The following is a 23,759-nucleotide window of genomic DNA, read 5'->3' on the forward strand; positions in this document are numbered from 1 at the left end:
TTCAGGCAAGTGAGACATTTTCTCAACCTTAACCCTAATGTAAATGAATGCCATTATCCGATGTAGATATTAGCCCTACATAGAGCAGAAGGTGTCTTCCGCCGTGCATCCTGGCACGGCTAGCTGGACAGGTTTAGGATGCTCTTTCAGCGTTTAAACCGGCGTAGACTGAGCTCACACTTTCATGTAGATCAAGCTTGGTTATTTCACTGAAAACATTTGACAGTGATTCATCCATTGCTGACAGTCTCCATAATGAATTAATTAGGCATTCTCTCTCCGTTATTACCCGCCGGGGTGGCGCAGTGGTTACGGCGCTCGACTACTGTTCCCAAGGACGCGGGATCGAATCCCGGCCTCGGCGGCCGCTTTTCGATAGAGGCGAAAAGCAAGGCGTCCATGTGCTGTGCGATGTCAGTGCATGTTAAAGAACCCCAGGTGGTCAAAATTTCCGAAGTCCTCCACTACGGCATTTCTCATAGCCTGAGTTACTTTGGGACATTAAACCCCACAAACCAACTAAGCAACTAACTTCTCCGTTATTATTTGGTTACATATGTTAAAAGAACATATTTCAGATTAAGGCGTGCATTGAGCATATGTTTTAATTAAGTGCAGAGCGCTTAGGAGCGAAGTTTTGCACGCTTTGGAAGATTCCAGGTGTAAGTATTGGGCAAAATTTGAGACCCAATTGGTGGCAAGAACTTAAACGTTATTGTTTAAACTCCATCATTTTACGGCATTGCAAATTAATGAAGAGCATAGAAGGTAAAAGCGAAGATTAAACCAACACGACGACCACATGCGCCTTTGCACACGTTTCACCTCGGGTAGCGTATAGATGCAAGCAGCAGTTTCGATGGTGGTGGAAAAAAAAATGCTAGTGGCAAAAAAAAAAAGAAAAAAACTTTCTGCTGCGTTCGTCTCGCTTCTTTAAAATTACGTCAGTGTCGAAGGTTTCGCAAACATGCGTGCGTTATGCATGCTGCTACTAGAAGTTCTTTCCGCTATTCCTTTCCGCCATGTTTCAGCGAACACAGCGTGAGTCTCAAGGCTCGGTTAGTACGCTTCCTACACTGCTTACATTTATTTGCGAGTGAAACGAACGAGGCTTGCTATGGAAATTCATGGGATCCGCTTTTGGCACGCCTCCTTGTGTAGTGTTTGACTTAGCGGCAAACAGTCGCAGTTATTCAGCATCGTACGTGTTGCTGGAATTTCGCAACAGCCTGTTCTGACGCGCACTCCTGTGGGACTTCGAAACTATTTTTACATCTTCGGTGCTGGATAGTGAACTCTAACCGGGTGGTAACACGTAGCTCCAAATGAAAAACGATGAAAGGATCGTGACGCGCACTGTAGCTGAAACTCTGGCAAAAAAGGACTTCTTGCGAGCTAAACTTGAAATGCATCGATTCGACAAAAGCCTGGGGGCAGAAAAAGCCTTTTTAACCATGAAACAGTGCTGGCAGAGGGGACAGGAGAGACGAGACAGAAATATGCACTATCTCTTCTCTCTCAACCCGTTTGTCAGTGGTGTCTCGTCGTTCAGTCCAACATGAACCAACCAGCCCGATTCAGCCTTCTTAACGCATTTGCTTTCTTTACCATCCCGTGCGACCTGTCTTTGGGTCTCTGTGTGCCTGGAAAACACACACACACACACACACACACACACACACACACACACACACACACACACACACACACACACACACACACACACACACACACACACACACACACACACACACACACACACACACACACACACACACACACACACACACACACACACACACACACACACACACACACACACACACACACACACACACACACACACACACACACACACACACACACACACACACACACACACACACACACACACACACACACACACACACACACACACACACACACACACACACACACACACACACACACACACACACACACACACACACACACACACACACACACACACTCTCTCTCTCTCTCTCTCGAAGCGGACGCGATATGCCAGAAACGGCAAGTCGTTTGCATCTTTGTGGGAAAGTGATTTTTGCCAGGATGTTCTCCAGTGACATGTTGTTTTACCATGTGCATCTTCTCGCGTTCTGTTATTTTTTGTTTGATTACATTTATATGCCCCTCCTTCTTGGTCCAAAGCATTGGAGTACAGTATATCAAAATAAATATATAATAAATAAAATAGAAAGAATGGAGGCGGGACGCTATGAGGACAGTCACCTATTGCTATACTTAAATATATCGCTTCTATGTCCTGCAACACCTTCTAGTTTGGTTAGTAGCACGAATGGGCATCAACCTCGGGCGGAAATATTCTAGTTGATCGACACGGAGTGCCACCATTGAATAACATCTCAAAAGCGGCCGTTTTTTGTCTTCCGTACGTATTTCGCCCGAATGGGAGAGCGCTTTCACTACACGCTGCATTCCGGCCACGTGTCAGTCGCCAGTCGCATTTTGGCAAAGTGATATGATAGTTTTCGCTTGGGCACACCGGTGCTCAGGCAAAAAGGCAATAATGGCTGGGCTTTCTTCAGTCCTTACGTAACATCGCGACTGGGTTCTCAGTGTGCTGAGCAAGTCCGCAGGCCTTTATCAGTACGAACGATGTTCCGCTTCATCACCGTCGTACGGAGTGATTTCATTCTTTTGTGCTTGACCACCCCTCCTTTTTCCAGTCGAAGAGCTATAGCAGAGACCACTGTACCACTACGTTTAGTTAGAAGCAAATTTGATCCGTTATATCCGCCTCGAAGAATTTTGTCTGTTTCCTTGTCTTATATCGCGGCGCTTTTGCTCATTATTGTTCCTAGGGTAGCGTAATATACAAGCACGAGGCGATGGCTTCCATTCGTGCTTTTCTATTGCACTCCGAGTGAATTACGCAACTATTTCATCCAACCTAAACACCAGACATCATTACTGCGAAAATGCATTACCAGTCACATTACGCGAAAATCTGTCCGGCGCTGTTGTTGTGATCGGCGCTGTCAAAACTCGGTGGTATCATAAAGATGGCGGCGAATTGGACAACCGAAAAATAGAGGGAATTCAGTCAAATAAATTGATCGGCTTTGGAGTTCGAATTCAGGTTCTTTGCTCGACAGTCGGGCACGCGACGTATTTGTCACGAGGTTATCTTTTTTTATTTATTTACACTGGCCACAGGGGTAGTTTGCGCATGCGTGCTAAAGCGTTATCGCATATACGCGTTTAGCGAGAAGGACCCTGGCATAATTTACATTTGTTGGAGATGCGACGATTATACTACTATACTAGGTTGTAGTAGTACAACCGTCGAATGCATCGGAGAGCGCAATGGCTGCGCCTACGGAGTTATTGACGATGATAGTCCTTCTCCGTGCACTGAAGGATTGTGTGAAATAAACACAGATGAAGCATCGAATGCACCCGGCCAATATGTCTTGATTTTAGGCCTTGCAAAGTCGGAAACTATCGTCGCTCTTCAGCAACACGGTCCGAATATATCCGGCCTGGTGCGCTACACACAAACACGGTTCAGTTTTAACGAATTTGCAGACATTTACACCAAAATAGCGGCCACGCAAAGAGTGATGCTTTCTCATTCTCTATACGCAAGTAGTCTCAGGCGCCGCCACCATTTTTTTTCAGGACTAAGTTTATCCACCATATTATATGTTTCAGTATACTGACTCAGGCGGCTCAGTATATTGCATGCCAGAGGAATGATAGAGAAGCAATGCGTGCTGGAACAGTATACAGTCACTGGACAAGTTATCACGTGTTCCTAGAATAATAGAGGAATCACATTGCCGGGGAGTATTATGCTCACAGCCACCTTTATAAAAATGGTCTACTCTCTAGACTTGTTAGACACATTGCCATCTTTAGATTTACCTACAGTCTATACAGGCAATCTATATATTGTTATAAATGTTTTTATAGACAGTTTTATAGACAAAAATCTAAGAATAGTGTGTGGTCATAAATCTGTATTCTATAGACATTATTTACAGAAGTCTATAGACAGTCTGTGAACCTTCTATAAAAGATTTTGTAAGAACATACAATAAGTAGTAAATTGAAGACGATATTTTTCTCTTTCAGGTTTTTCGGCGGCTTCCGGTTCATAGGTGAATATGAAAGCTGACGCTTTGCCTCCTTCGTTTCGTGTTAAGCGAATAAAGGCAATCTTGGGACGTTTTTGCGAAAAAGTACGCCACTTTGGGAGGCCTGGCTTTAATAAGGCACAAACAAGCATTTCTCTCTAGTCATTTGACCCACATGCATGCGCGTACGCGTACCTTCGTATGTTTTCACGCAACTTAGGCGATTATGAGTTCAGAAGCTCCTGTCAGTGCCTCGCTTGCTCTGCACAATGTCAACAGCTAAAAGTTTTCCCAGCCAACGTCGTCCCTATAACGTCCTCTAACGTCCACCGCAAGGGAACTATTCTTTCACAATGCCAACAGCCGAAAGTTTTCCCAGTCAACCTCGTCCCTATAACGTCGATCTAACGTCTTACCGCGAGGGAACTATTCGAGATTGTTTTCCTTCCGGCCCATTTTCCGTTCACCCCCATTCGCACCATTTCAGGGCGTTGATAGGAGAGAGAACTTTCAGGCATCACCTTTCCATAATTTACGCAAAAAGGAGCACTTTGTGCTATTTACCGATCAGTAGGGGGGACCAAGATCTCCAGAGAAAGTCTTTGCCTTGGGCGAGGTGGGCAGGAGGCTATTGAATGCATTTCGTAACTCTTATCTGCGACCCGCACGTTTAGGAACACAAAACAGAAGAAGTAAAAAAAAAGCCTTTTCGAGCTACGAAATCATTTTTGCTAAAATTTTATTGAACGGGTGAACCGGAAAATCAAAGTAACATGCACCTTTATCCTATAATCCTGAGTAAACGTTGCACGAACTTTCCGGTTTTCTTTCACGCAAAGCACACAGGTAAAATGTAAACGCGAATTTGAAAATAAAGCGTTTGGTGGTGGCTCGGCAACAATAAGAAGTCTGTCAAAGTCACAGAGAGACACCAAACTCGCTGAAGAGCGTATAAATAGCGTTCGCACTTTCTTTGAAAGTGAGGCATTTTTTTTTCCTCCGGAATAAGGGTACTGCGCGCCACATAGTCCAAAGGTCAATCAATCACTCATACCATAGGGACTGAGTTCTCCTTTCCTATAGCTGGCCAAGCGACAAAAAAAAAAAAAAAGAAGAAGATGATGGTTGTAAAGGCAAACATCGGCCGAAAGCCACGCTATGCTACACGAGCAAAAGTTTGCCTCTTTTTGTTATTAAGACGAAGGCCTTTAATGGCTCATGCTGTCGTGGACAAAGTGTTTCCCGCTTTTGCGGCTTTCTGACTGGCCGCGGCGGGATATGCGTCCCTGCCATCTGTAATGCCACACTTGAACGCTACGTGACAGGAGCGATGGTGTACCGCCCAAACTCACACTTGCCGGAGAAAGTGGGATAGATACTGCGCATTTTCTTTCCTGTAAACCAATTATAATTGTATGTAGCACTGCAACGAATAACGATGGGAGGCAAATTATAGGATAGGAAGGGTCGGCTTTCGCCATTCTCCTCTTAAGAGACATCTAAGAGAGTCTCTAATTTTCTTTTTATTATTTATCGCGATAAATAGAGCACCATCACAATCAATCAATCAATCAATCAATCAATCAATCAATCAATCAATCAATCAATAAATCAATCAATCAATAAATCAATCAATCAATCAATCAATCAATCAATCAATCAATCAATCAATCAATCAATCAATCAATCAATCAATCAATCAATCAATCAATCTTTATTTAATGTGCACAGGAACAACCACATGGTCTTCGTGCTGCAACACAAATAAAGATAAGAATGCACACACAAGTATTACTCATACAGAACACAAAAGAAGAATGAAAAACTTTAAACGAAGTAAGACGAAAAGAGTCATGGAGAGAAAGAATCAATGAGTAGAACGTCTTGTATACACGGTGTGGGAATTGAGAGCACATCACGAAAAAATATAGATAGAGGAAAAAGAAATAACTGTCATTGACTAAGCAATATAGAAATATACATAAAATAAACAACCATTCCAGGTGCAACAAGTGTGTGGTACCTTAAACACAGGCTAGAAATACAGGGAAATAGAATTGAGCGCGGAACAGTAAGGTTAGAATATCAAATTTAAAATTAAAATATAAATAAGAAACGGATAAAAAACTCTTAAATATACAAACAGCATAGAATAGGAGAGAAAGCAATAAATGAAGTAAATACAATATTTAGGCTAGAAAGTGGAAGTTATATGTGATAAAGTACTGTTTAAAACACAACGCTACGAACCTCCAATATAAACGAAGAGAGCGAGTTTTGAAAGATGTCAAGGTGAAGAAAAAAACAGTCCTGAGTGGAATGAGAATGAAGAAATGGAGAAATTTTGAAATGGTCTGAATTCTCTCATGCTCTTTCGCGGAACGCGCAGTAGGATGTACTCTAAAAGCTGAGGGCACATTATGTGGTCATGAAGGAGTTTGCACAGAAACATTATCTCTGATACGATGGCAGTTAAAAGAAAGAAGATTCAGTTGGGTGCTCCTGGTGGAGCGAGAGGAGGAAGTTGCGCAAGGAAAGCGATATCGAAATATTCGTAAAAGCTTTTTGCTGCACTCTCTCAACCTATAATAATAATAATAATAATAATAATAATAATAATAATAATAATAATAATAATAATAATAATAATAATAATAATAATAATAATAATAATAATAATAATAATAATAATAATAATAGTAATAATAATAATAATAATAATAATAATAATAATAATAATAATAATAATAATAATAATAATAATAATAATAATAATAATATTATTATTATTATTATTATTATCCAAGATGGCGCCCAGTAAGGACGCATGTGCGCTGTGCTCCCGCCCGTTTTTTGGTAAGCAGCAGTTTTTACGATGTGCCGACTGTGCGAAACGTGTTCACACGAAGTGCGTCACCTGGGCGGATGACGAGCTGCAACTTCTGAAGTCCGGCTCTCGGCCATTCTTGTGTAATTTGTGTGCGTCGTCGTCGTCTGACGGTGTTAGTCTTAGCGACGGTGGTGCTAGAGTCCCTGGTGCCCCGCTCCTGCCCAGCCACCCGACCGGTTTTCCCCCTTCAGCCGCGACCGGCGAACATGGCGGTGAGTTTGCCTCGCTACGGGCTCTCCTCCTCGACGCGCTTGAGGGAATCTCTTTTCTGAGCGATGAGGTTGCCCAGCTACGGGAAGAGAACGAGCGCCTTCGTGTAGAGAACTCGCGGGCTTTCGTACAACAAGCCGAGGTTATCGCCTCTTTACGTGCCGATGTTCGCGGCCTACGCCAGGAGCTTGTGCGGTGCGCTGCTTCGCAGTGTGAGCGTCCTCTCGTCGAGCGTCCTCTCGTTGTCTCCGTGGGCAATCCTACCCGTGAGGAGCAGCCATCTGTGGACTACTCCGCCGCTCTTCATCGAGGGATGACTCCTGGAGATATTCCCTGTTCATCTTCTGCCTCTGCTCCTCGCCGTGCGGTTGACTTACCCAGTGAGATGAAGAAGCACCGAAGTCGAGCCATTACTGGCGCATCGAGCTCATCTGTCCTGAACGTTGCCATTTACCAAAAGAAGCGTCCGAAGACTATTTTCGTCTCTAAACTCAGTCCCGATACTACATCGGTAGACCTTACCAACCATCTAAAATCAGTGAATATTACTCCCATTTCCTGCCGGCAGCTGAAAACAAGGTACGACTCCTACTCGTCCTTCCATATTGAAGTTGATGAAGAATCCTACAGTAAGCTTGTTGAGCCTTCGATGTGGCCGATGGGTTGCATATACAAGGACTTTCGTGGGAAGCTTTACGACGATATGCTTCATCCCTCTGAACTGACGCAAAATTGCAGTGGCCCCTAATTTGGATATCTATTATCAAAACGCCCGAGGTCTTCGGACTAAGGGATCAGAATTTTTTTCTAGCGTCTTGTCCTCTTGTTATACCGCTGTTGTGGTTACCGAAACCTGGCTGTCAAGTGATATTCCTTCCAATGATTTCTTTCCAAATAATTACTCTGTTTTTCGTGGCGACCGCCCTGAAACAGGTCCCAAATCAAGAGGAGGTGGAGTGCTCATTGCTATTGACAGTTTTGTGAAGTGTGTTCGACGTTCCGATCTGGAAACTGTTGAAGAATGTGTGTGGCTCGAGATCACTTTAAATCGACATGAAAAACTTTTACTTGCAGCTTTCTACATTCCTCCGAATCTACCTCCTTCAGCCTATGATGATGTTCTGCTCTCAATCTAACATGTTATAACCCGTCATAGCAAACACAAACTTCTTATTTTAGGTGATTTTAATACTCCTGGTATCGACTGGAACTCACTTATTTCTTCTCACAACAATCATTACATATTAAGTAAGTGTAACGCTCTACTTGATTTCATAGCCTTTAACTCTTTGCAGCAACACAATTTCATTGAAAACTGTTGCGGTAATATTCTTGACATCTGTCTATCGAATTTTGAAAGTGTTCGAGTCTCGAGTTCGGACATACCGCTGACTCGCTGTGACAAATTTCACCCTCCGCTTCTAGTTACTACTGCTGTCTCTGCCTCACCTTCTACTAACTCAGATCGGGTGGGGAATTCGCCCCGTTTCGCGTATGCACGTGGTGATTATGTCGGTCTTTTCAATTTCTTCTCTTCCGTCGACTGGTCCCTTTTAAATGACATTAATGATTCAGATGGACAAGTCAGTCGCTTTACAGAAATAGTTATTGATGGTATGCGTCGGTACATACCTTTGCATACTCCTACGCGTAGAAAGTTCCCTTCCTGGTTTTCAAGGGAACTAATAACGGCGTTAAAGCTCAAGGAACGGGCCCATCGTAAAGCGAAACGCCCTGGGTTTCACAATTGGGCAGATGAGTTTCGCCGTGTGCGTTCTCTTTGCAAACGCTTATACAAGCGGGACTACGACTCTTATCTTGAGTCTTTAGAGAGGTATGCCTCAAATCGTCCTAGTCAGTTCTGGCGTTACGTTCGCAAGCGTTCCATTAAATCAGATTTAAGTATCAGCTTAGTTGACTCTCAGGGTTCGGAAATTCGGGATGTTGCCGACAGTTTTGCACAACATTTTTCCTCCGTTTACAAACATCCACATTGTGATTCCGTTTGCCTCCCATCTGGTGCACTATCTAATTCCATTCTCTTTGATGAGGAGTTGATAACTGAGAGTCTTAAGCGTCTGAGACCATCTTTGTCTCCTGGACCTGATGGCATTCCAGCTGCCATAATAAAAGCCTTCAGTTATATCTTCGTACCAGTACTGACTGCCATATTTAATAACTGTTTAAAAAATGCTGCCTTTCCTCGCGTGTGGAAAATGGCACGCGTGTTTCCTGTCTTCAAGTCTGGAAACAAATCTGATGTTTCCAATTATCGTCCGATTTCTCTTCTATGTGCAACCTCTAAGCTTTTCGAATTAGCTTTGCACAGCGTACTTTCCTTCCATCTCAAACATATCATAGTACCGAATCAACATGGCTTCATGTCGGGTCGCTCTACTTCTACCAACCTAGTCACGTTTATGACGTATGCCTCTGCAGCAATCCTTCAGAGGGGTCAGGTTGACACTGTGTACTGTGATATGAGCAAAGCTTTCGACGTTGTTACTCACTCACTACTTCTTGAAAAACTTCTACTCTCTGGCGTTGAAGTCTCACTCGTAGCCCTCCTACGCAACTATCTCCTTGATCGCTTCTGCTTTGTCAGTGTCAATGGACAGACTTCTTTCGTTTACCCTGCAACGAGTGGAGTTCCTCAAGGTTCAGTACTAGGCCCGCTTCTCTTCTCCGTTTTTATTAATGATGTTTCCTCGGCGATAAAGAACTCCTCGTTTCTTCTTTATGCTGACGATATAAAAATATTCAAGGTAATACATTCTTTTCAAGATTGCGTGTTGTTGCAATCGGACATATCTGCTTTTTCTGATTGGTGTGCGATGAATCGACTTACCCTCAATTCTTCCAAAACTAGGGTTGTATCCTTTACTCGTAAAACACATAGCTTTCTCTACCATTATTCTGTCAATTCTGTGCTGTTGGATAGGGTTGATGAAATTAATGACCTTGGTGTACTTTTTGACCGCACCCTCAGCTTCTCCTCTCACACTAAACGCATTGCTCAGCGGGCTATGCGCACACTCGGATTCGTTTGCAGACTTTCGAGAGAGTTCCATACTCCACTTCCGTTCCTAAAACTGTACCTGTCCATATGCCTCCCGGTCTTGGAGTATGCGTCGGTTGTTTGGAATGGCACTTGCAAATCGAACTTGGACAAGGTTGACAGAGTACAAAAAAAATTTTTACGGATATTTCATTATCGCTTTCCTTTCGCAACTTCCCCCTCTCGCTCCACCAGGAGTGCCCAACTGAATCTTCCTTCCCTTCACTGCCGTCGTATCAGACTTGATATCATATTTCTGTACAAACTCCTTCATGGCCACATTATGTGCCCTCAGCTCTTAGAGTACATCCTACTGCGCGTTCCGCGAAAGAGCATGAGGGAATTCAGACCATTTCAGGTTTCTCCTCTTCATTCCCACTCCCCTCTGGACAGGATGCAGTGGTTATTTAACTCTTTTTGTCCTCACCTTGACATCTTCCAAAACTCGCTCTGTTCATTTACATTGGATGTTCGTAGCGTTGTATTCTAAATAGTACTTTATCACATATAACTCCCACTTTCTAGCCTTAAATTGTATTTACTTCACTTTTTGCTTTTTCTCCTGTTCAATGCTGTCTGTATCCTGAACTACTTTTTATCCGTTTCTTACTTATTTTTCAACTTTAAACTTTATATTCGAATCTTACTGTCCCTTGTTCAATTTTACTTCTTTATTGTATTATTCTGTATTTCTAGCCTGTGTTTTAAGTACCATGCACTTGTTGCGCCTGGAATGGTTGTTTATTTTATGTATATTTCTATATTACTATAATCAATGTCAGTTATCTGTTGTTTTTTTTTCTCTCTTCTACCTACCGTTCTTTTTTTTTTTCTTTATTTCCTGGTGTGCTAAAAAATTCTCTCACTGTGTATATAAGTGATGCTACTCATTGTTTGCTTACTTTCCGCGATACTTTTCGTCTCAGTTTCATTTCATGTATTATTTATTTCTTTTTTTTTTTGTGTTCTCTCTGTGTGTGTAAACATGTTTGTGCTTTTTCATTTTTTTTTGTGCTGCAGCACAAAGACCACATGGTTGTTCCTGCGCACATTAAATAAAGATTGATTGATTGATTGATTGATTATTATTATTACAGCCCTAGTGGACACCGGAGCCGACTACTCTCATCAGTGGAGCTTTCGCCGCCCAACTCAAGAAAGCGACGACCACTTGGGACAGCCCGCAAACCCCCCCCTCGCCCCGCACACACACACGGTGCAGTGGTTCGGGCGATCGACTGCTGTGCACAAGGATGCGGGATCGAATCCCAGCTGCGGTGGCCGCTTTTCGACGGAGTGGGAAAGCAAGGCGCCCGTGTACTGTGCGATGTCAGTGTATGCTAAAGAACCCCAGGTAGTTGAAACTTCCGGAGTCGTCCACTACGGCGTCTCTCATGGCCTGAGTCTAAGCTACGTGACTTTGAGAGCCATGATCGTTCTACTCTCAATCGTGGTATGCACAAACGAAATCAGCTACGGTTGTGATTGGTTTGTTCTATAGGATTTAACGTCCCAAAACTTTTTGGATGTACCGCTAACATCATCAAGGTTGTTAGTGGTGCGTATCCAAAAAAGTCTAAGATTGGCTGGACGGAGGGATGCATCCCTAATGCAGGAAAAGTGGCAGCAACAGAGCACGGGCGGAAATAAGAGAAACATAACAATACCAAAATAATTATACCTAGCTAAGCATTATCAGAAAAAAAGAATCCTTTACAAGAAACTGCATAAGCGATAACTGTTAAAACAGAAGTATAGACAAGCAATAAATACAAAACAAATCATTGAATAAAGTGCAGAGGAAGTAAGAACAGCAATCAATACTTCAAATCTCATCACGTGAGTTAGGAAAACTTGTAATTAGAAACCGGAGCATTTTAAGACTGTCATCTGCACGAATATATGGTGCTATTAACGCTTTTTACGTGTTGAGTAATAAACGCTTTTAGACTGTAAGTTAGCTAGATTACTGTAAAAAGTGTCATAATGTTTCTGGCATCTTTCATAATGTTTGTGTTTAAATACGAAAAAAAAACAATATACAGTTCATTTACTGTTGTAAGTTTTAATGATGCAAAAAGTGGTTGGTACGAGCGGAAATAGGTATTTGGAATCATACTAAAGACCAGTAAAACCTGGACGACAGAGCACGAAGGCTCAGCAGAAATCGAACTATTCAACTGAGTAGTCTTATCGATGCATATAAGAGATTTTAAGTAAGCGAACTCGTAATGTCACATCAGCTGTAGTTGCATTCATAGTCGAAGTTACGACCACACAGATGATAACGAACTGTCAACGAAATTCCCTTATACGCGAGTGTGACCAGATTTTACTGTGTATATAGGGTTTTTAAATTAACTCGGTGTAATGAAATAAATACAACTATTTAAATCGTAATTAGAATACAAGGAGGATTGGTAGTTATTGAAAATATATAAAAAAAGACAGTTTAACAAAACTTGACAGCGCTCTGCAACAATACAAAATGCTCTCAGGCAGGCTTTTTTGCAATATGATTAAGCTTGCGGTGAAGCCAGCTTTGCCGAAGCTTTTTGATTAAACCAGCTGAAGGTTTTAGCATGCCGAACTAGGTGATGTGTCCTCAAAAGAATTAATCGAAATTAAAAAAAAAAAAAAATGTTATATATTCCAGCTGAAAAAAAAAATGGAAGATGGGCTAGATGGTGCATTGCAACTTGAAGAAAGATAATAGCCCACAGGAAGACACACAATCGAGTGAAGACGACACAGGACACGCGCTAACTCTCACCTGATTTGTTTGCAACCACAGCAGCAAATATATTCTGCAAGGTATAATAATAATAATAATAATAATAATAATAATAATAATAATAATAATAATAATAATAATAATAATAATAATAATAATAATAATAATAATAATAATAATAATAATAATTGGTTCACAGAAAGGGAAAGGCGCAGTATCTGTCACACTTGCTCTGTGGACACCTGATCCGCGCCGAAAGGGAAGGGAGGAAGGTAGGAGTGAAAGTGGAAAGAGAGAAAGGGAAGCCGTAGTGGTGGGCTACGGAGTAATTTCGACCACCTGGGGATTTTAACGTGCGCTGACATCGCACAGTACACGGACGCCACTTCGTTTCGCGGCGGCTGCGTTTCGATGGAGGCGAAAAGAAGTGGCGTCCGTGTGCTGTGCGATGTCAGCGCACGTTAAAGATCCCCAGGTGGTCGAAATTACTCTGTAGCCCTCCACTACAGCCCCCTTTCTCTCTATCCACTTTAACTCCCACCTTCATCCCTTCCCTTACGGCGCGGTTCAGGTGTCCACAGAGCAAGTGTGACAGATACTGCGCCTTTCCCTTCCTATGAACCAACCAACCAACCATCGAAACGCAGCTACCGTGGTCGGGTTCGAACCCAGGAACTTCGGCACAGTGGTCGGGCATCTTACCACTGCAAGACATCATTTCTGTTATTGATATGTACTGCGCATGCTTTTCTTGCCGCTGTTGCTGCAAACAAATCAGATAAGAGTTAGCGCGTGTCCTGTGTCGTCTTCACTCGAGTGCCATTACTGTGAGGTATTATCTTTCGCCAAATATAAAAACCGCTTAAACAAGATATCCGCCGCGCCAAATAACCCAACTTTCAAAGCTGTGCTTTCTGGCACCGCTTTGCCGGTTGAATAAATGATTAGAGGTCGGGATAGAAAGCGTTATGTTTTCTTAATGGAATGAAGCTTTTGCTATAAGATGCGTGGTATGACATGTAAACCTATACATCCCAGTAGCGTATGGGCTGTGAGAGGGATCCTGTTGAGGATTAATTCTGGATTAGTCTCGACACATGGGAACGTTTAATGTGCACTGACATCGCACATCGCATGGGTGTAGCATCATGCTGACTCTATACTCCAGGACCCCGCCGGGGTGGCGCAGTGGTTACGGCACTCGACTACTGTTCCCAAGGACGCCGGATGGAATCCCGGCCTCGGCGGCCGCTTTTCGAGGCAGGCGAAAAGCAAGGCGCCCGGGTGCTTTGCGATGTCAGTGCACGTTAAAGAACCCCAGGTGGTCGAAATTCCGGAGTCCTCCACTACGGTGTCTCTCATAGCCTGAGTCGCTTTGGGACGTTAAACCCCAGAAACCAACCAATCTATACTCCAGGGTTTAGAACAACCATCAAACGTAGATCTTCATTATATCGTTGTTTAGCCGAGTGCTATATGCTTCTATACTGGTAGCAACGCTAACTTCGACTGCTCCTCGAAAACTTATTTCTTGTCAGTAACGTGTTGTGCATAATAGAGCGCATGCTGCAAATTGTACCTTTTTTCAGCTATATAGTGAGGTTCTAGACAACAACAACAACAACAACAACAACAACAACAACAACAACAACAACAACAACAACAACAACAACAACAACAACAACAACAACAACAACAACAACAACAACAACAACAACAACAACAACAACAACAACAACAACAACAACAACAACAACAACAACAACAAAAGATATGTAGAACGAAGTCTGTGTATGAATCGCTGGGACTGACTCGAATAAGGAGTCACCACTGCACGACCAGTGCATAAGAAGAGAGACACTAGGAGACGCCACAAAAGAGAAGTGTCCCGTTTAGTTCATACTACGACTCTTCTAGCAAGTTATATTTAAATGCATTGCTCAAAGTGAGGCTAGAATGCTTGCGACAGATATTCTGGCTTGGAACGCCAGCTGGGATCCTAATCGCGAATAATTATTCTGTCACAAATGCGCGTGGCTCAGCAAAATGTCTACCGGCGCATATTTAGATTACGGGCACTGAACCTTGAATTTCCTCCTCCGTGCGAGACTGATAGCGCGTGCATATTTCCTCGAAGACGCGTAGGGGCAGCGAACACTGAGATCCAATCTCTCTTCTTTATTACATATGTGAGCAGTGAAGCGAACAGGCAGTAGGCACATTACACCGCAGGTTTCTATAAAGAGAAACAAGGAGAGAGAGGGAAATAATTGCGTTAAAATCAGCGCTTATGCGGGCAAAAATTCAGATCTTTCGAATTTTTTTTTCTTCTGAGACAAGAAAACACAAAAGGGCTTCCGAGCACTGCGGTGCTTTTTCTGCTCACGTCGATTCGAGTTCAGGGAGAAGTGTTTCGATCTTTTTTTTTTTTGTTGATGTTTCCTGATCGACTTGCTTCTCCCTTACACCGCAAACGAAACACCGCTGCACCACGTCACTGGAAAAGAGAGAGAGAAAAAAAGTCGCGGCTTTCGGAGTGAAGCTGGCGCAAGTAATTTCGTTAATGCAGTGTTGCGCATAACGTGTAAGTCCAGTTATCTGGATCAGAAGTTTATTTCGCTTTCCCAGGTGTGTATTACAGGTGCAACATCTCTTAGAAGTAAAATATGAGGCAGACCCCGCTTTTCTGCTTTGTCTTACAACTACGCCGCTGTAGCAATGCAATTCGAGACAGTGCTGCAGCCTTAGTGCATTGAAACAAAGCATGTGCGCAAAGAAAACTGCGCGCTGCTTCAGAGAGGCGTACACCAATTGGAAACTGCAGGTGACTTCGCATCAATTGGGAGACTGTTTACCGGGTTCTTCTTCTTAACGAATATTGAAAATTGAATGAAACGATTTTAACTGGCTGTCTAAGCCTTATTTACTACCCGCGGGTGGGAAGAACGGGCTAACTACTAAACTAGCCCGTTCTTTCACCCTTGCATGTCTAAGCCTGAAGCACCTTAGCAGGGGCACGCGGGAATGAAAATGATAGGGAGAGTAAAGAAAACAGAGAAAAAGGCAGTAAGACAAGACAGAGGGTTGGAGGATACCCAATGGAAAAAGAAACTGCAGAACTGTGTTAAAAGTATTACAAAATATTTTGCTAATTTTGACGTAACATCAGACTTTCCCGTAGTACTTATCTGTTGTCGGTGAACAAAATTTTGATGTTACTACAGAAATTTTTGTTGTCACAACTGGATCACGACCAAAGACGGCATAGAAATTTTGTCGTTGACAGCAAAAAATTTTCTCTATGTTTATCGACTGGTTAATAACGCTACAATAAAGCGCGATTCCCGGCAACGATTGTCCTGTACATATGGCAATAAATGCTTCTACCGCCGCCACCACCATCAAGCCGATATACGACTTAAACCCCGCCGGGGGGGCGCAGTGGTTACGGCGCTCGACTACTGTTCCCAAAGACGCGGGATCGAATCCCGGCCTCGGCGGCCGCTTTACGATGGAGGCGAAAAGCAAGGCGCCCGTGTGCTGTGCGATGTCAGTGCACGTTAAAGAACCCCAGGTGGTCTAAATTTCCGGAGCCCTCCACTATGGCGTCTCTCATAGCCTGAGTCGCTTTGGGACGTTAAACCCCACAAACCAACCAAACCAGATATACGACTTAAGGCTGACGGCGGACGTCCGCTTATCGCGCTGTCACACTGGGTCTCTGTCCAAAAAATTCCTCTGTCTGCTCATACACACACAAATTAACACAAGGACACACTGTTAACCACTAGCGGAAATTAGGAGTATCAACAAGAAAAGGAAGAAAAAAAAGTAGAGCGATTAATTAGCGCTGTTGCATCGAATTGTAAATTGGCCTAGAAGAAAGGAAGGACGCAGTATCTCGCGCTTCTGGGTGGAGAGAGAGAGACAGAAAACTTTAGTGTCGGGAGTAGTGCTACTGGGTCTTAGTGGACATAGAGTTCCTTACACTAACTAGAGGGAAAGCTGAGGGCGCTGCCCTTCAGCCACTATGGGCGCGCTAAGAATCATGGGCCGGTGTGCTACTTATTGCGGGACAGTCGGTTTTTCTCGGGTACGTGGAGTGGCGTTACTGCGATGTTTCTTTTTCGTCATCATCATCATTTGAAGGTGCGTACATAGACCGCGAAAGCCATAGTAGCGAAGGCGCAAAAGCAGACGTCGCCAATAAATGGTTTTTGTTTCCGGAAATGCCACTAAAAACTTCCTTAAGTGATTGCACAACCATAAATATTTTTATAACGTTTTTCTGTTTCAAATTTTGCCTATTAAGTGCGAAATATTGGTATTTCTGCTGCTCAAAACTAAGCCAATAGGAGAAAGAGCCCTCGCTTATATTGGATAAATATCACACTGACATGCTGTTTCTCTCTCTTTTTTCAATTTATAGTCACAATATTCAATCTTGGGACATTTTTTGGGGTAGAACAACGTTTATCATTGCATTAGTTTCGGCCAAAAGTTGTAGTTCTGCACTCGGTAGCTCTCCGGCCCATGATGCTTTGAGCGCCCATGGTGGCTGAACTGGCCGTCTGGAAACTCCATGTAAACTCCCATAGACGGCAGCACAGCTTTCCCTCTAGGTAAGAGTAAGAAACTCTATGTTAGTGGAAGAGCCAAGTGGCCGTTAGCTGGTGGCTTGTGGCGACTTCTTCAGCGTGGTTTATGGCGCCCAATTGTATTTCGGGGCTCGCGTTGCGCAGCACTTCGTCCCAGGAACATAATAATAATTGGTTCACAGGAAGGGAAAGGCGCAGTATCTGTCACACTTGTTTCTGTGGACACCTCAACCGCGCCGTAAGGGAAGGAAGGAAGATGGGAGGGAAAGTGGAAAGAGAGAAAGAGGAGCCGTAGTGGAGGGCTACGGAGTAATTTAGACCACCTGGGGATCTTTAACGTGCGCTGACATCGCACAGCACACGGACGCCTCTTCGTTTCGCCTCCATCGAAACGCAGCCGCCGATTACGTGCAGATACATTGAGCCGAAAATTAGCCGAGCTTAGCGCTGCTTATACCGACTAAGACATGAGAAAGGCCCAGTCAGTGGTTGAGAGTCAAGGGGTTATACCGTGCATATACAGTAACTTTCTATTAGTCGCTGAACAGCTAGATGCTGCGGTTTAGCGTCGTATCATCGACGGCTAGGTTAGGCTTAGCATAGGCCTCACAGTTGCTATGGGTACCAGCAAAGCACAAAGCACATTTTTTTTCTCGGCTCTGACGATCGTATGAACGCTTTAATACCAAAATGTGCTTAGACAGTACCGCAGGTCCACCAGGCGAGTCTTTAAGATTGCACCCCTCCCCTCCACTCCACATGCGCCACTCTACATGCACTCCACACCACCTCACTCACTCACTCACTCACACTCACTCACTCACTCACTCACTCACTCACTCACTCACTCACTCACTCACTCACTCACTCACTCACTCACTCACTCACTCACTCACTCACTCACTCACTCACTCACTCACTCACTCACTCACTCACTCACTCACTCACTCACTCACTCACTCACTCACTCACTCACTCACTCGCCATATAGGTCGTTGGCACAGCTTCCTCACCGATTCAACCTCAAAGCAGCTACCTCTGAACAAGCACGTCTTCGTCGGTTCTACGTCTAGCGTGAAAACATGCTTACCGGAGTGCAAGGGGCCAGAAAGCTCCGGCAAGCCACTTGTAAGAGCATGCGCAATCCTTCACATCGCATTTTTTTTTTCGTCTTCTTATAACTTCCCTCACCTGTCTGGCTTCGGAAGCGGTGCACTTTATTTTATTCTCTTGTGCACCAGAAATAAGCAATGATACAATTCCAGCCACTCTGGCGGATGCGAAGTCGAAGCCACCGTGCGGCAACGGCCGCGTAACAACCGCATGCAGTGCGCATCAGTCCATCCTGCCGTGGGCAGGAGCGCCTGTTACGACGCTTGTCTTGAATATGAAGACGGAAGACCGTTAGTAAACGGCTCTAGAGCTGTGCGCAAGAACGGCAATGCGTGTCTGTCTTGAGGCAATACGGCTAGTGCCCGGAGCCAGGCGCATACTGGGTTTACGGCCGAAAAGCCGCCTAATAAAGGAAGACAAAAAAAAAAAAAAAAATAAGACAAAAATACGGGTGAACCGAGCTACCCTGAGCCAAGGGGACAGCGAGATCATGTTGAAATCGCAAGCCACGAGTAAAAAGGAAGAAAGAAAGAGAAAGAGAAAGAACGCCCCCCCCCCCCCCCCCCCCCAATCCCTGCCTTTTCACAGCATGCTATAGCACTACACGGTTAAAATAGCAAAACAACGGTCGTAAAATCATGGCGCAGTGAGTTTGAATACAGACAGCGAGGCTTTTATAAAGCCTCCCTACCAGAGAGCATACCAGATAACAAAATAACAGAAAAGAGAAGGGGAAAGAAGAGGTTTTGTACCGTTTTCTTGCTTTTGTTCTCGGGCCTTAATCCCCGCTTTAATATAAATAAGTTACATGCAGTCACTGTTATTCAAAGCATTTACGTACAAAGTTAACATCGCCGTGCGAGCTCTGGCAGCCCCCGGCACGTGCTCATTGCATTATGGGCCCGGAATCAGGAGGCCCAAAAAGAGATAACGAGACCTCGTCGCTCTAAGCGGCCTGTTGCTACCGCTATTTTATTTGTTTTTACAGGAGCTTGCTTACTCGCTGATGCAGTGTCGAGATTTAATTTTCTAATCATGGCCAAAATTCCAAGGATGGGAGAGGGAGGGCGAAAAGGACGGTGGTAGGGGTTGAGAGAGGGAGAGAAAATACCAAAATTACACGTGTATTCATTCCTGCGTGCCCCGCTAGCGAGGCATGATGAGCAGCAGCAGTAGCCCCAATAGAGCGGCCTGTACAAATACAAGTAAAAGAGAAAGAAAGAAAAAAAAGCGAAAATGCGCTCGTGCCATAACGACATCGTAATTTTTCTACCCGCTTGCCACACGCGCGGAGTATTCAGCAGCATAAAAACGGCTGAAAATTAGTACAAGAAAGAATACAGTATACTTAGCACGCGTCACCGTTGGGGGCGTAACGGTTCTCTGCTAACAACTGGTTCGGGGCGTGGACAAGTAGAAATGGTTAGCCTAATGATTAATGATTAGTAGAAGAGGTGAAGAGGAACGTGAAGACGAGGAGCGAGTAATGAAGGGGGACGGTAAAAGATGCGAATGACTAAAAGAACGTAGAGCTGCTGAGAGAAAGGATAAGGATGATCACGTAAAATCAATCTCAGAATGATGCCAGGAAGAAAAGAGAGAAGGGAAGAGAGGAAGGAGGTGTGTACAAGAAAAAATGGTAGCTCCAAGAAAAAAAAAAAGTGGGTGAAGGTGATATGACGCAGACACAAGATAAGAGAATAATGAGAGAAAAGCGGATGGTGGTGGATATAACGGCGCAAAACGAAGTTAGGTGGACACTGAAGCTCCGCCCAAGGGTATGATGAGGTGGTGTTATCAATCAATCAATCAATCAATCAATCAATCAATCAATCAATCAATCAATCAATCAATCAATCAATCAATCAATCAATCAATCAATCAATCAATCAATCAATCAATCAATCAATCAATCAATCAATCAATCAATCAATCAATCAAATAAATTGGTCGGTCAATCAGTCAAAGAAATATACAATGCGAACAGTAAATAATGCATTTTTTTACACAGCATCTCCCCCCCCCCCCCTTTTTTTTTTCTGGCATATGCCATCTTTTGAAATTCTGTATATTCTCCCTGCCACTGTATTATGCATCCAAGTGCGCTGTAATTCTTTATCAGCCTGTTTCCTCACATTGTCGTGCATTCCGAAACACACGTGCTGCCTGCCTGTGGGCCGAAGGCGTCATAAGGACACACCGGGTGAACGTCGAACTCCTGTTCCTCGGCGAATGCTCTGACCGGAGCTCGCGTGCAGCCGATTGAGCTCTCCCTTGAACCGCTATTCCCAACACATTTCTCACCCCTAACAACAGACATCGGAGGAATAGGCCGTCTCGCCACCCTCATTTCCCTAGCCTAGTGACCTCCCCCTTCACTCCTGCCATTCCTGGATTTATTTTCACCGGACCCGCGGGATAGAGAGGCTCTGGTGCGCCAGGAGAAGCCTATTTGCGTATGCAAATGCACACGCAAGCACGTGAAAGTCCCGACGCCACCGGCACCGCCCAGTGTCGACGAACCGCGATGCTAACCCCAGCCGCGGGGTGACTTCGGCGGGTGGAGTTTGGAGCCACTAATCGTGGCCGCTCAGAATGCAGCAAAGTGCGGACAAATCTGCCCGGCTTCGGTGTTCTCGGTGGGAATTATGGTACGTCGAGGGGTCTACAAAATAAGTGCAGAGAAATTTCAGTGACCCCAACTTCAAGGTAGACTTGGGCTCTGGCTGAGCTTCACGACCCGACCAGTTTCTTGAGCCCTGCCTAATGCGGACTAACTCGATAGAATTGGAGGTAGCTCTAGGTTATGCGCTCGCACATGTGTATCCGCAGGTAAGATATGCGTGTAGATACACCCACACACGCACGCCGAAGCTCTGCAACCCTGAAGGGATTGTCACCTCACCCGAGAAGTAGCTTTTGCCCTACTGTTGGTTCGCATAAGGGCTGCAGCGGCAATAGAAGGCTAAGAAAATCTCACAGCGAACTTCCCAACCCGTTCCTAACAAATTGTATTCCGGAAGAGTGCCGCGCCTGACGAGATTCTTGTTCGAAACAGATAAAAATTGTGAAATTGGAATCACTTATTAAGTTATCCTTCTCTCAGGCGCAGTCCTAATCTAAAGGTTTTAGGTCACATGGCCTAACGCTTGTAGTGGAGATCCATGATGCCCATGAAGAGCTAGGCCTCTTTAAATTAAACACAATCCTCTCTTCCATATTTCAAGAAATTTCTGCATCAGTGGTGTCATAAGTGCTCCACAAAGTGACCCAAAACCGAAATATCTGGTCTCAAAAGCGTCCAAAAAGGACGTACTCGAGCTAAAGATATTTTAAGTGGAAGTCATATAAGAATTATGTCTGACGTCTTTGTGCTCCGACACAGTGCGATGCTCGCTTCTTGAAGAGGTGCTTTTCTTTGTTTTTTTTTTTCCATCAGTACAGATACGCATGTGTGCGCTGTAAATTTGCTTTAATCAAGGCAGCGATCAAAGAGACTTCAGCGTCGATTTGCTGTTCTAATTGATCAATAGCAATCCTTCCACCGCCTTTGTCACGCCGGCTGTGTAATAAATTTATTCCGCTATCTAGCCGAGCTCAAAGAGTCGGATCAAAGCGCGCTGTTATAAGAGATAGCAGTCATAAAACAAAAAGGCCGGCGACAAATCAGTTAGGAAAAGTTTCGTTTGATGTCCGTGAAGTTGGAGCAGTTTGGTGATTTCGCTATGGCGCTCAGAATAAGTTAATTAGTGCTCATACGCTACTTAGCATAGTTTTCCCTGCACACATTAGAAGGGTATTTATGGTAAAAGACGATGCCTGAACCACCAACGTCAAAATAAGTTTTCTTACAGAGGGAATCTTTTAAAAGACTAGCTAGTGGAAAGACGTGTGAGATTCGATAGGTAGTCTACCGCAAACATTCTGGTTTCAAGTTAGGAGTCGCCTACGGGTTCGGTGAAATGTCTCCGAACTATCTTTTCTTCATTAAACTTGTTTTCAATATCTAGCGCTTATTTTGGTTCATTACACTACTTTCGGCGACATCTCATTACAAAACAAAATGCAAGTATCATTCGATATTAAGCAATGCTAACTTGTGCAGGATTAATGCAGTGTAGGAAAGTAGAATTGTTTATATTTTTTAAGGTAACCGTGGTTTTGGTGAGAGTGGTGACTTCATGAAAGACGGGGATTATTAAATTGGCTAACATATCTTCTCCCACTTTTTCTCATTCATCCGCTTAGATCACCCATAGTCGGAAGCGCCAATGCCTAGCCACGAACAAAAAGATGCAGTAGCTCAGTTCTCAAAACGAGTGATTCCTGAATGCTTCGCTCTGCGAAGGAACCTGGTGCTTTTTCCGTACCAAACCGAAATTGAGCGCATGAGGTGTGCTGGAAGCCCAGCGCAAAAAAAAAAAAAAAAGTAACATCTATTGGTGGCATATTGCAGTGACAACCACTTCTGACACTAACCGTCAAACTAAGATCATTTCACCAATTTTTTATTTTAGACAACACGAGCGAGCTAATTAGGGCGACTTTGTAGGCAACTTGTGTCCCCCGTGGCTGAGAGTGCGTTTTTCAAAAAGTTCGTTCGATTTAAAATACATTATGTTTAGAACTTTTTTTCTGTGCTAGCAGGAACGCCATCCTGTAGAAAACTAAAACAATGTTTCACAGTCTGTGAAGTCATAAACGGTTCGCAATAAATTGAGAAGCTCTGGTAGTCATACGCAAAATAGATTCACTTATACTCCGTTGCATACATCAAGTGCAACACTACCAAAGCTACAGCTCTTGTTTGCGCTCTCCGCATCCGCGATAAAAAATAGTGCCTGCTCTTGACGAGAGAAAATAATAGTTGCTTTGTCTGCAAGCTTAATACATTTTACATTTGCCATCAACTTTATAAAAAGCACCTTTTTTAGGGAGAAAAGGCCGGATTCGGCTAATTTGTATGTTTTTCTATATCGTTTTTGTTCGTGCCGCGTTTTGCTGCCCCGCAACCTTGCCAGCTGTGCCA

The sequence above is a fragment of the Amblyomma maculatum genome, chromosome 8, assembly GCF_055883805.1.
Source record: "Amblyomma maculatum isolate TAMU_Amacu chromosome 8, ASM5588380v1, whole genome shotgun sequence".
Taxonomy (NCBI): Eukaryota; Metazoa; Arthropoda; class Arachnida; order Ixodida; family Ixodidae; genus Amblyomma; species Amblyomma maculatum.